Raw genomic sequence first — 10,179 nt, forward strand, 5'->3', positions numbered from 1 at the left:
ATGAAAACAAAAACAATTGTGACTAATAAATCAAAATTATGGGTGGCTGTAACAGCTCAGCTGTGGGATGCCCACTGCCTGTGCCATGTGCTGCTTTTACTCTCACAGTGCTACTTCCTGTTGGGCAGTGAAAGTACCGAAATTCCACCTTTTACGTTCAAGCAATGGTTTGTGTAGCAGATATTCTGCAGACTTTATAGACTGCACAACAAATGTCCCCTGTGTCTATGGGAAGCTAGTCACTTTTGACTGTACAGTGAGACCTTCAGTTGCCTGTGTTGATTAAGAATTAAAATACCAAAGTAACTTTATCATCAACATGACTTGATTTTGCTGGAAGCTTCCAGAAACAGAATATGAATGTTTCAATTCTACCAGATGCATAAGGTCCTGTCCTCAACGGCATTACCTCAAGCTGCTAACTGCTTGATCAACACATTCATGACTTGGGTAACTACTTTTTTCAAAATGCTGTACTGAAATTGGGTTGGAGGCTGTAAGTGGTCAATTGCTCTGGCTCTAAGCATCACCCTTGGTGGCTTTGGAGCAGACCATTTCTACCTCGACCAGTGGCAAGAAGGCCTTGGCAAGCTCTCCAGCTTCAGTGGCCTGGAAATATGGACACTAATGGACATCTTGCTAATTGGAGTTGGCTACATTGGACCAGCAGATGGCTCTTGATACATTTAGCTGTGATTATGTGCTTCGAAGAGGAGCAATGTTTAGTAAAAGCCCTTTTGCCTGTAGGAGTTGATGCGGTGTGAGTGATGTATTTGTGTATTTTTAATGTGCAGCACTGGTACTTTGCTTGTCTTGATGAAGTAAAAAAGAGAAATGAAACACTGAAAAAAAATTAGAAGAAGAAATTGAATATTGTAAATATTGGAAGAAACACACCTACATAATATTTATAGTATATACAGTAATAATCTCACTTTAATACAGCAGTTTCTTGATGCTTTACAGAAATCTCAAAGTATATTTCATTCATGACATTGGTCAACCATCATAACTCATATGGAAGAAAGTTAAAAACAATTTACCTACATTTAGTGATGTTGAAACTAAGACACATCAGTTATTTTTCTTCCAGCATTTCCATATGGTTAAAACTGTAGGCAGAGAATAAGATCCAGTTTTAAAGCATATCTGCATTTTGATTTCCAGAAATTATTTTAATTTATTTTTTCCTTTCCTTGTTTTATTCTCTCTCTCTCTCTCTCTCTCTCTCTCTCTCTCTCTCTCTCTCTCTCTCTCCGTGTGTGTGTGTGTGTGTGTGTGTGTGTGTGTGTGTGTATGTGTGTGTGTGTTTTAATACTGGAAGTTATTTGGCTCTGTTCTTTCAGCCACAAATTAGAAGCTCCCACAAAAATCCTTCATAATTTAGACTTGTAAAGCTTTGGGTTGTACTCTGATTGAAGATTTCCTAATTTACTTAGCAAAATCCATTCAACAAATATTTGATGAGCCCTACAATGAATATAATACATGTTAAGTATGTGGTAGTAACAAAAGAAGTATGATTCAAGACTGGGCACAGTCCCTAAGTGCTTGTTGAGGAGGCAAAACACACAACCATAAAAGAGTTGAGTGAGGATAATAAAAATTAACATGACACAAATTTTAGGACTGTATGGAAGAAAAAATCAGGAAAGGTAGTTAACATTTTTGAGGACTAATATTTAGCTAGAAACTTTGCAATTACTATCTTATTACAGTTTCACAACTCTGAAAGAGCTCATCTCAACTTTACAGATGTAAAATAAAACCCCAGCAACCAACCTGAGACCAAAAGAGGATAAGCAAATTTCCCCCTATAACAAGATCAGATATGAAACTAAATCAAAGATCTTAGTTTGGACCCCAAGGGATTTGGAAAGTTGGAAATAAAGAGAAAAAAACTGTATAAGCAATGGGATAAAAAGATGAGTGAAGAAGCAAAAGATCTGAGGAGTCTAGACTTGTTCAATGAAACAGGTTTGGGGACTGAGAATGTCTATGTTGCATGAACTTGTATTTAATTTTAGTAGCTAACAAATTGGCAATAATATGATCAAACTGTTTTCTGAAAATGTTATTCTGAAAGGGTATACTGAATAGATACAATAGTAAAAGTCTAAGCAGGGGGCAATATGGTGTCAACAGGTGGCTATGGTTGGAGTTATTGAGCAAAATATATGAGATGCTCAGTAATATTATCTGTAAGAAAGCATTTGAATATGTGGGTTATAGTGGAGCTAGAAGACAAAAAATAATATAAAATTGTAAATTCATCAGAACTTAGTATGATCACAAACAGATAAAATATTACAGATTTAGATTTATTGATTTTTGAGGCATTGTTTGAATTGACAAGTCAATTGCTATAACTAAGAGAAATCCACAGAGTAGTTACTTAAGCCTAGGTTGTTCATTATAATAACTTTAAGAAGATTATAAAGATCCCAATATCTATGCTATACCCAGATCAATTAAATCAGGATACTTGGGGGTAAATATAATCATTAATAATTTAAAAAATCTTTCCAATATGCAGCCAAAGTTAAGAAGCAATACCATAGAGCATGAAAATTGAAGGTATGGATATGGATGAGATCAGCAGCTGGTGGAGTACATAAATACACACAGTAGAATCGTGAATCAGTGAAGTAGACAGAAAAGAAACCACAAAGAGGTAGGAAAAACTGAATAATGCAAGATCCTGAGGGCCAAACAAGAAAAGAAGCCAAATAATCAGGGAAACTCAATAGGCCAACTGTTCATCCACAATTAGGATAAGAACTGAAAGAGGTATCAAGTTTGTTGAAAAGGAAGTTAACTGTCGACTAGAGAATCAACTTTCAGGAATGTGGTGAAGATCATATTACTATTAATTGAGAGAATGAGTGTTGGAAAAGGGGAGTTAGTATGTGTGAACTAGTTTTTGGAAAAGAAGTGGTCTGGGGGCTGAGGAAGAAAGAAATGAATTGAAATAATTTGATATTTCCTGATGATTGACGTATGAACAGTTAAAACTGAAGGGAAGGAGGTAAGAAAAAGAAAAAGATTAAACAGGTATACAAAAGAAGACCAATAAAATAGAGTCCTGGAGAAAGCTAAGGAACAGTGAGATATGCAAATGCATACAGAGGATTAGTCCTGGCGAATAGAATAGTGCCATATTCTTGGTAATAAAATGAATTAGGAAGAATGACTTTTTGTATTGTTTTGTTTTTTTTAAGTTTTGTTTTATTTTTGACGTATTTTTTCATATGTTCTAAGAATGACTTTGAATTCTCTAAAAATTATAAGACATGGTCATTTTCTTAGGGTTTCAAAGTGAGATATGTACTTTCAGGAGAGTGAAGAAGGTCTGGGATAGTTTATGTGAAAACTTTGATAATGTTATCAATAAGACACACACACAAAGATTTCAGAGTAGCAGTGAGGGCTCAGTAGGGATGCCTACTTTATTAGCATAGCTTTGAGACTTCTTTCAATAAGGCTCTGCTCTAAGGGAAATTGGGGGTAGGGTGATTGTGAAGTAAGTTTTCTGTGTATATGATTCATATTTGGAAATTGACAAGAAGGAAAGAGTAGGAGCAGGCCCATAGTTTCTGAGAGATTTTACAGGAGTAGTAAGCCTATTATGAAAATAGCCAAGCCTGGAGTTCCAACTGGCTACATTGATACACAAAGCTAAAGTGGGGAAAAGAGAGAGGTGCATGTAAATACTGACTGTGATGACCAGTAATGGGGAATTTGTTCAATCAAGTAAAAAAGTGAAAGAAGTAAGATTAAAAAACGTAACAAAAGAGAAATATTTCAGAGTTTATGCTTACGCAATATAAGTTAATATCAAAATACCTTGGAGACTAAGAAGTAGGAGCCACGAAGGTCACTAAATTTAAAGACTTTAGGACAGGTGATGCTGTGATATTAAAAAATCTGCATAGGCCGGATGCTCGCGCTTGTAATCCTAGCACTTTGGGAGGCCAAAATGGGTGGACTGCCTGAGCTCAGGAGTTTGAGAAAAGCCTGGGCAACACAGTGAAACCCTATCTCTACTAAAATACAAAAAATTAAGCAGGTGTGGCGGTATGCACCTGTAGTCCCAGATATCCGGGAGGCTGAGGCAGGAGAATTGCTTGAACTCGGGAGGCGGAGGTTGCAGTGAGCTGGGATAGTGCCACTGCACTCCAGTCTGGGCAACAGAGTGAGACTCCGTCTCAAGAAAAAAAGAATCTGCATATACAGTTACAGTCTAGTCTATATTTAGAATCTACTACAATAAATAACATGCAATACATTCAAGGAAAATATTTTGATATTTTTACACAAGCATTTGCCAGGAATTGTTCACTGAAATATTAGTCAGCTCTTTCAACAAACAGAGTAAAGGATGTCCATGGCCAACAATTATGGGAAATATTGTATCCTACTCTTAGGGAAACAGGAGCCTAGGATAACCAAGGTGACACCATTTTTGAATCAACTAAATCTTAAAGACTAGCAAGGTGCATTATTTTCCACTCATAACCCGTGATCCTAAGATGCTTATAGTTGAGGAAACAGTCTAAGTATACCTACAAGGGCACACTCCTACAATGACAAAAAGTCCAGATGTCCCAATACCCATAACAATATGTGCTTTCAAGATATTTATAGTTACACTCTGATGTACTTACACACTAAAATGTCAAAGATAGTTTTCTTTAAATCAATAGAATAATAAATACTGTCATGCTGTCAACTCAAATGCACCTAGTCAAAGCTTAGTTTAGTCTTTACATAGACAAGACCACAATAGAAGAAAAACTTAAAGCCAATGTGTTTCTTTGCCTGCTTTGTGAGGAAGCCCTACTCTATAATGGGTGTTCTCAGAAAGGGGATGCCCATTAAACTAGCAATCCACTGTCTCTTCTCACTGCACTCTGTGACTCTATTTGAATTCTTTCCTATGTGGGATCCAAGAACTTTCTCTTGGGGTCTGGATGAAGACCAATTTTTCTGGTAACACTACCATATGGTATTGGATATTTACAATGAACATTAGTAGATTACAAGATTGGAGAAGGTCTAATGTCAGAATACACGCAAATAAATACACAATAACAAACTACCACAACAACAAAACCTGCTTCACTCAAGCTAAGTATGTCCAAACTTACTGGGTTACTGAACTTCTTTTTTCTGTTACACCTAAAAGATCCACTAAAATAGTATTTTATAGAACATTTTTGGAAAGTGACTTTCCTAGTTTGAATATAATTGTAGTTTTAGCAATTATTGTCTTAGATTAATTAGGAAGTAATCAAATTAATCTATAATCTTTTATTTTCTTCTGCCTTTATTTATTGCCTTAAGTAGCCAGTTAATTTCTATTTTTCCTTTAATTCACTAGATAAATGTCAATTTCCTTTACATTAAATTGTACATGAGTTGAAGCACATATTTATGTACTGGTATTAGAAGAATATACAGACACTCATATTTCAAAAAATATGAGAGTACCATTGGTAATTAGTCTTTGCCTTAAAATGCTAATAGATACAATATGATAGAGGATATCATAGTAACAAGAATTCAGAAAAAGAAAATGTTAACAGGTCCATCAACCATACACTTTTTTCTATGCAACCAAATACACATTCACACACACTGACACACACAATATAGTAGACACAGAATACATGAGATATAATGCATGTGCATATACTGATTTATGTAATATATTATATGAAAAATCTAAATCATATATCAGAATGCTAATGAAGGTATTTCGTGTAGAAATTGGTTTCATTTGGCCTGATTATGTATTCTAACTTTTCTAATGTTACAATAATTAGATGGAAAGCTATTAGAATGAGGAAACTCTAGCACTCTGGGTTCCTTTGCTGTCTGCTGAAATAAACTCCTAAAAACTTTAATTTGCCAAAATTTATCTTTAACACTACAATTATCATCTTACAACTGCAAGGATTATTTTGAAAAATCAATTTGACCACATGTTCCACTGAGTAGAGGAGTTTAGTCCTGGCTTAAAAAGGCTGTTTCATATTTTCATAGGTAATTATAGACAACTGCAACACAAATGTGAGTCTGTTCCATCTGTAGGCCCACACACAGACTTAGAGATAAGCTAGTTGGTGTTATATATAAAATTGTGTTGCCTCAAAAAAAAACTGTATTGCTTCAAATCTGTAGATATGCTAAAATATATGATTATAACTGAGTTTGGAAAAGACAAAATGTTTTCATAGACAAATATTCAATTCATTTCCAAACAGTTTGAGAAGCAAATATTCATTTCAAATGAATAATAATTCAAATGTAGGCTAAAGTTTCTTTAAAGAATAATTTGAGATCAGGTATCCTGCTAGGTTGAACAATATAAAATTACTGCTATTAAACCATTGTTTTTTTTTTTTTTTTTTACTTAGCTCCAACTAAAACTTAAATGTGCATGAAATCAGGATGCTAATCATTTACAATAGAATGTATCTGCTGAATTGAAAGTTAGTTCCTGTGTAGAAAATAACTTGAAACAAGAAAATAAATATTTTTGTTGTTTAGGATTGCAAACATCATTCTATTGTTTTCTCTTTCTTATTTTCTTATATCTAATGGTAAACAATTCCAAGGACAAACAATAGTTTGAACTGTGTCATACTGAAGACACATAATTAAGCTCTCTTTTAGTTATACACAGAGACATATCCTGCTGAGTGATGGGGGAAAGAAATACAGTAGTTTTATTTCACAAATCTAGTGAAATGAAGGGTTGGGCCAGGTTACAGTAAACATTTAATTACATAGAGATTTGATGCAATTCACCAGTAGCAGCAAAGGGGATACTAATTGCTTTCTTTCTAAGGTGATATTATCTTGAAATAATTACTCTCCATTTTCAGTCCCAACCTGATGAAAACTGAACATGCTTCACTTGTTCCCAATTTTCTTTTCCTAGTCAAGATATTGATCATCCACTTCTTTTCAAAGAGGTGTAGAGTCAGAAATTCTAGCATAATGATGCTGGTTTTGTGGCTTCTAAATTCAATTAGCTTTAGCTATAGCCAACTCTTTCCCATAACAAAAGCCCCTCTTGAGTTTCTTGTTTTTACAAATGATCTACTGTTGTATCATAACACAAATCTGCTAAATTAAATTTGCTGAAGTATAACAGCAATCTCTAAAGCCGTGATGATCTTTGGCATTGCTTTTTTTGTTGTTGTTGTTGTTTTTTAATTTGGTATACAAGGTCTTAGATAAAGAAAGAAAAAGAGGAAAAGTTGATATATCACTGTGGGGAAAAACAAAAAAAAATCCAGTTCATCAAAGGAAAACAATAGTGAGTCACAAAGAAAAAAAAAGTTGGCCATAAAATTAGGTGACAGATTGTGTGGGCAAAGAGTAATCTCAGGGATGTGCCCAAAACAAAAATGAGCAGAATAAACTATCAAAAAGGCTCTACAAGAGATACCAAATGGAAAGTTCCACAGTTAAGCAATTTATTTTAGAAACAATGAAAGACTATGTGGGAGGCCAATTGAGCATAATAGACAAATCAAAGTATATTTAACCTTTATATATAATATATTCTGGGATTTTTTAAAACAACTTATATTAAGAAAAAATGAAAAAGCTTTAAGGTGTTTTGATTGATCCCAGAACTGGGTGATGATACCTTTCATGATTAAGAAAAAAATATTTTGGAAGAAATAATACTATGCTAATGATAAATTTCTACACTGCCAAAATAAACAAATGAATATTTTAAAGACCAAAATTTTACCTTTGAAGTTCTATGTGCAGATAGATATATACAAAATTATCTTGTCTGTATTAGTGATCTATTGCAGCATAGTAATTTATCCCAAAACTTAGCAGCCTAAAACAATGTAAATTTATTTTTTTAACTGTTTTTTGTGGAACAGAAACCTGGCAATGGCTTAGTTAAGTTCTCGCCTTTAAAAGTTCTCACAAGTTTGTAATCAAGATGTTGGCTAGGGCTGTGGTCTAATATGAGGAGTCAAACTAGTAAGAATACGCTCTCAAACTCACAAACCTGGAAGAAAAATAAATAAATGTCATATTTACGTTAAATCACATATTTAACTCCAATTTTAGAATGTATAAAATTTATTTAGAATAAAATCTACAAACCTTGAAATGAAAATGATTGAAGTAATGACAATAGTTAGAAATGATTCTAAATATATTTAAATGCTGCAGTATGGAAATAAATACTGTTATTCCATTTTTAAATTCATTTATTCTTTTATCTGGTAAATATTTTTGAGCACTCACTTGCTTCTGAGGATATGGCAGTAAACAAAACAGACAGTATCCCTGGCCCCATGTAGCTTATATTATAAGAATGGAGATAGAAAATAGGTAAATAATAATTCAATATGTTATAAGAATGGAGATAGAAAATAGGCAAATAATAATTCAATATGTTAGCTGATGATATTTGCTCTAAGAAAGCAAAAGAATGTTACAGGAGTATAATTTTATATAGGATGCCCTCTCAAGGTCCTTCTGAACAGCTGATATTTGTGCAGATAGCTGAAGGAAGTAAATAAGTAACATCTCTAAATAAGGGCACAGACATTTGAGACAGGGAGAAGAAAAAGCATATGCCCTTATCCATGGGCATGTATGATGTGCTCACAGAATAGTAACGCAAAGTGGGTGGCTGGGAACATGGTTAGAGTGATTCAGTAATTGGAACTCCGAGAGATAACCTTGGGCCAGAGTGTATAGGACGAAATTCTAAAGACATGGGGAGGCCAGGCGCGGTGGCTCACGCCTGTAATCCCAGCACTTTGGGAGGCCAAGGTGGGCAGATAATGAGGTTAAGAGATCGAGACCATCCTGGATAATATGATAAAACCCCGTCTCTACTAAAAATACAAAAATTAGCTGAGTGTGGTGGCGGGCGCCTGTAGTCCCAGCTACTCGGGAGGCTGAGTCAGGAGAATCGCTTGAAGCCAGGAGGTGGAGGTTGCAGTGAGCTGAGATCATGCCACTACAATCCAGCCTGGTGACAGAGTGAGATTCTGTCATAAAAAAAAAAAAAAAAAAAAAAAAAAAAAAAAAAAAAAAAAAAAGACATAGGGAAGACAAAATTTGAGTTATATTTTCCTCTGGGAAAATTTGTGTAATACAGAAAGTGGAAGGAGGGGTATCCAAGACAGTAAAACACCAAGAGTTTTACTAATTAAGACTCTACTGAACTACCTACTGAAATGATCCAGGTATCCAGTAAAAGATGATGGAGGCTGAATGAAGGTGACAGCAGCGGAGATGGTGAGAAGTGATCCAATTTGGGGTGTACTTTTATATTATGGTGAATTTTTTCCTGAAAAAATAGATGTGGTGAATGAGTACAATAAAGGTGTTTTATGCAGATACTAAATTGATTAAATAAATCCCTAACTTTGCTTTGATGGAATTTTTGTATAAACGGCTTGTATAAGTCTGCTTTTCACGCTGCCAATAAAGACACACCCGAGACTGGGAAGAAAAAGAGGTTTAAGGGTTTACAGTTCCACATGGCTGGGGAGGCCTCACAATCACGGCAGAAAGCAAGGAGGGGCCAGTCACATCTTACATGGATGGTGCCAGGCAAAGAGAGAGAGAGAGCTTATGCTGGGGAATTCCTCTTTATAAAACCATCAGATCTTGTAAGACTTACTCACTATCATGAGAACAGTATAAGAAAGACCTGCCCCCATGATTCCTCCCCATGGGAGGACCACTGGGTCCCTCCCATGACGAGGGAATTATGGGAGTTACATTTCAAGAAGAGATTTAGATGGGGGCACAGCCAAATCATATGACAGCTTAATATTAATTTTTTTTAAAGAAAATAATATTTTTATTAAAAGAAAAGTGCATATTGCCTTTTAAAATCTCACATGCTCTTTATCTGATTTAGAATTATTTACAACTTTCAGACTAAAATATATATGCATATTTTTGAAAGGTTTCATTTATCATGAAGTGTTCTGTGAGATATCTATTTCAGAGATGTTTTGTAAGGTTGATTCACATCAGTTTTTACTGTTTACTTTTACTATAGGAAATATCTTTAAAAAGTTTTGATGGGTGGTGCTTATAGTATATACTTGGGGCAAATGTCAAAAGCTTAAGAATCAATTAAGTGTCCTGGAGCATCAACTTGACATGTTC

The 10,179-nt window shown here is 34.6% G+C and overlaps 1 pseudogene; it reads left to right on the top strand.

Moving 5' to 3' along the window:
• Positions 1 to 690, top strand: LOC108535037 (TM2 domain-containing protein 3 pseudogene; annotated as a pseudogene).
• Positions 691 to 10,179: the final 9,489 nt, after the last annotated feature.

Source organism: Rhinopithecus bieti, unplaced genomic scaffold (assembly GCF_001698545.2).
Source record: "Rhinopithecus bieti isolate Rb0 unplaced genomic scaffold, ASM169854v2 scaffold_11966, whole genome shotgun sequence".
In the NCBI taxonomy this organism is placed as follows: Eukaryota; Metazoa; Chordata; class Mammalia; order Primates; family Cercopithecidae; genus Rhinopithecus; species Rhinopithecus bieti.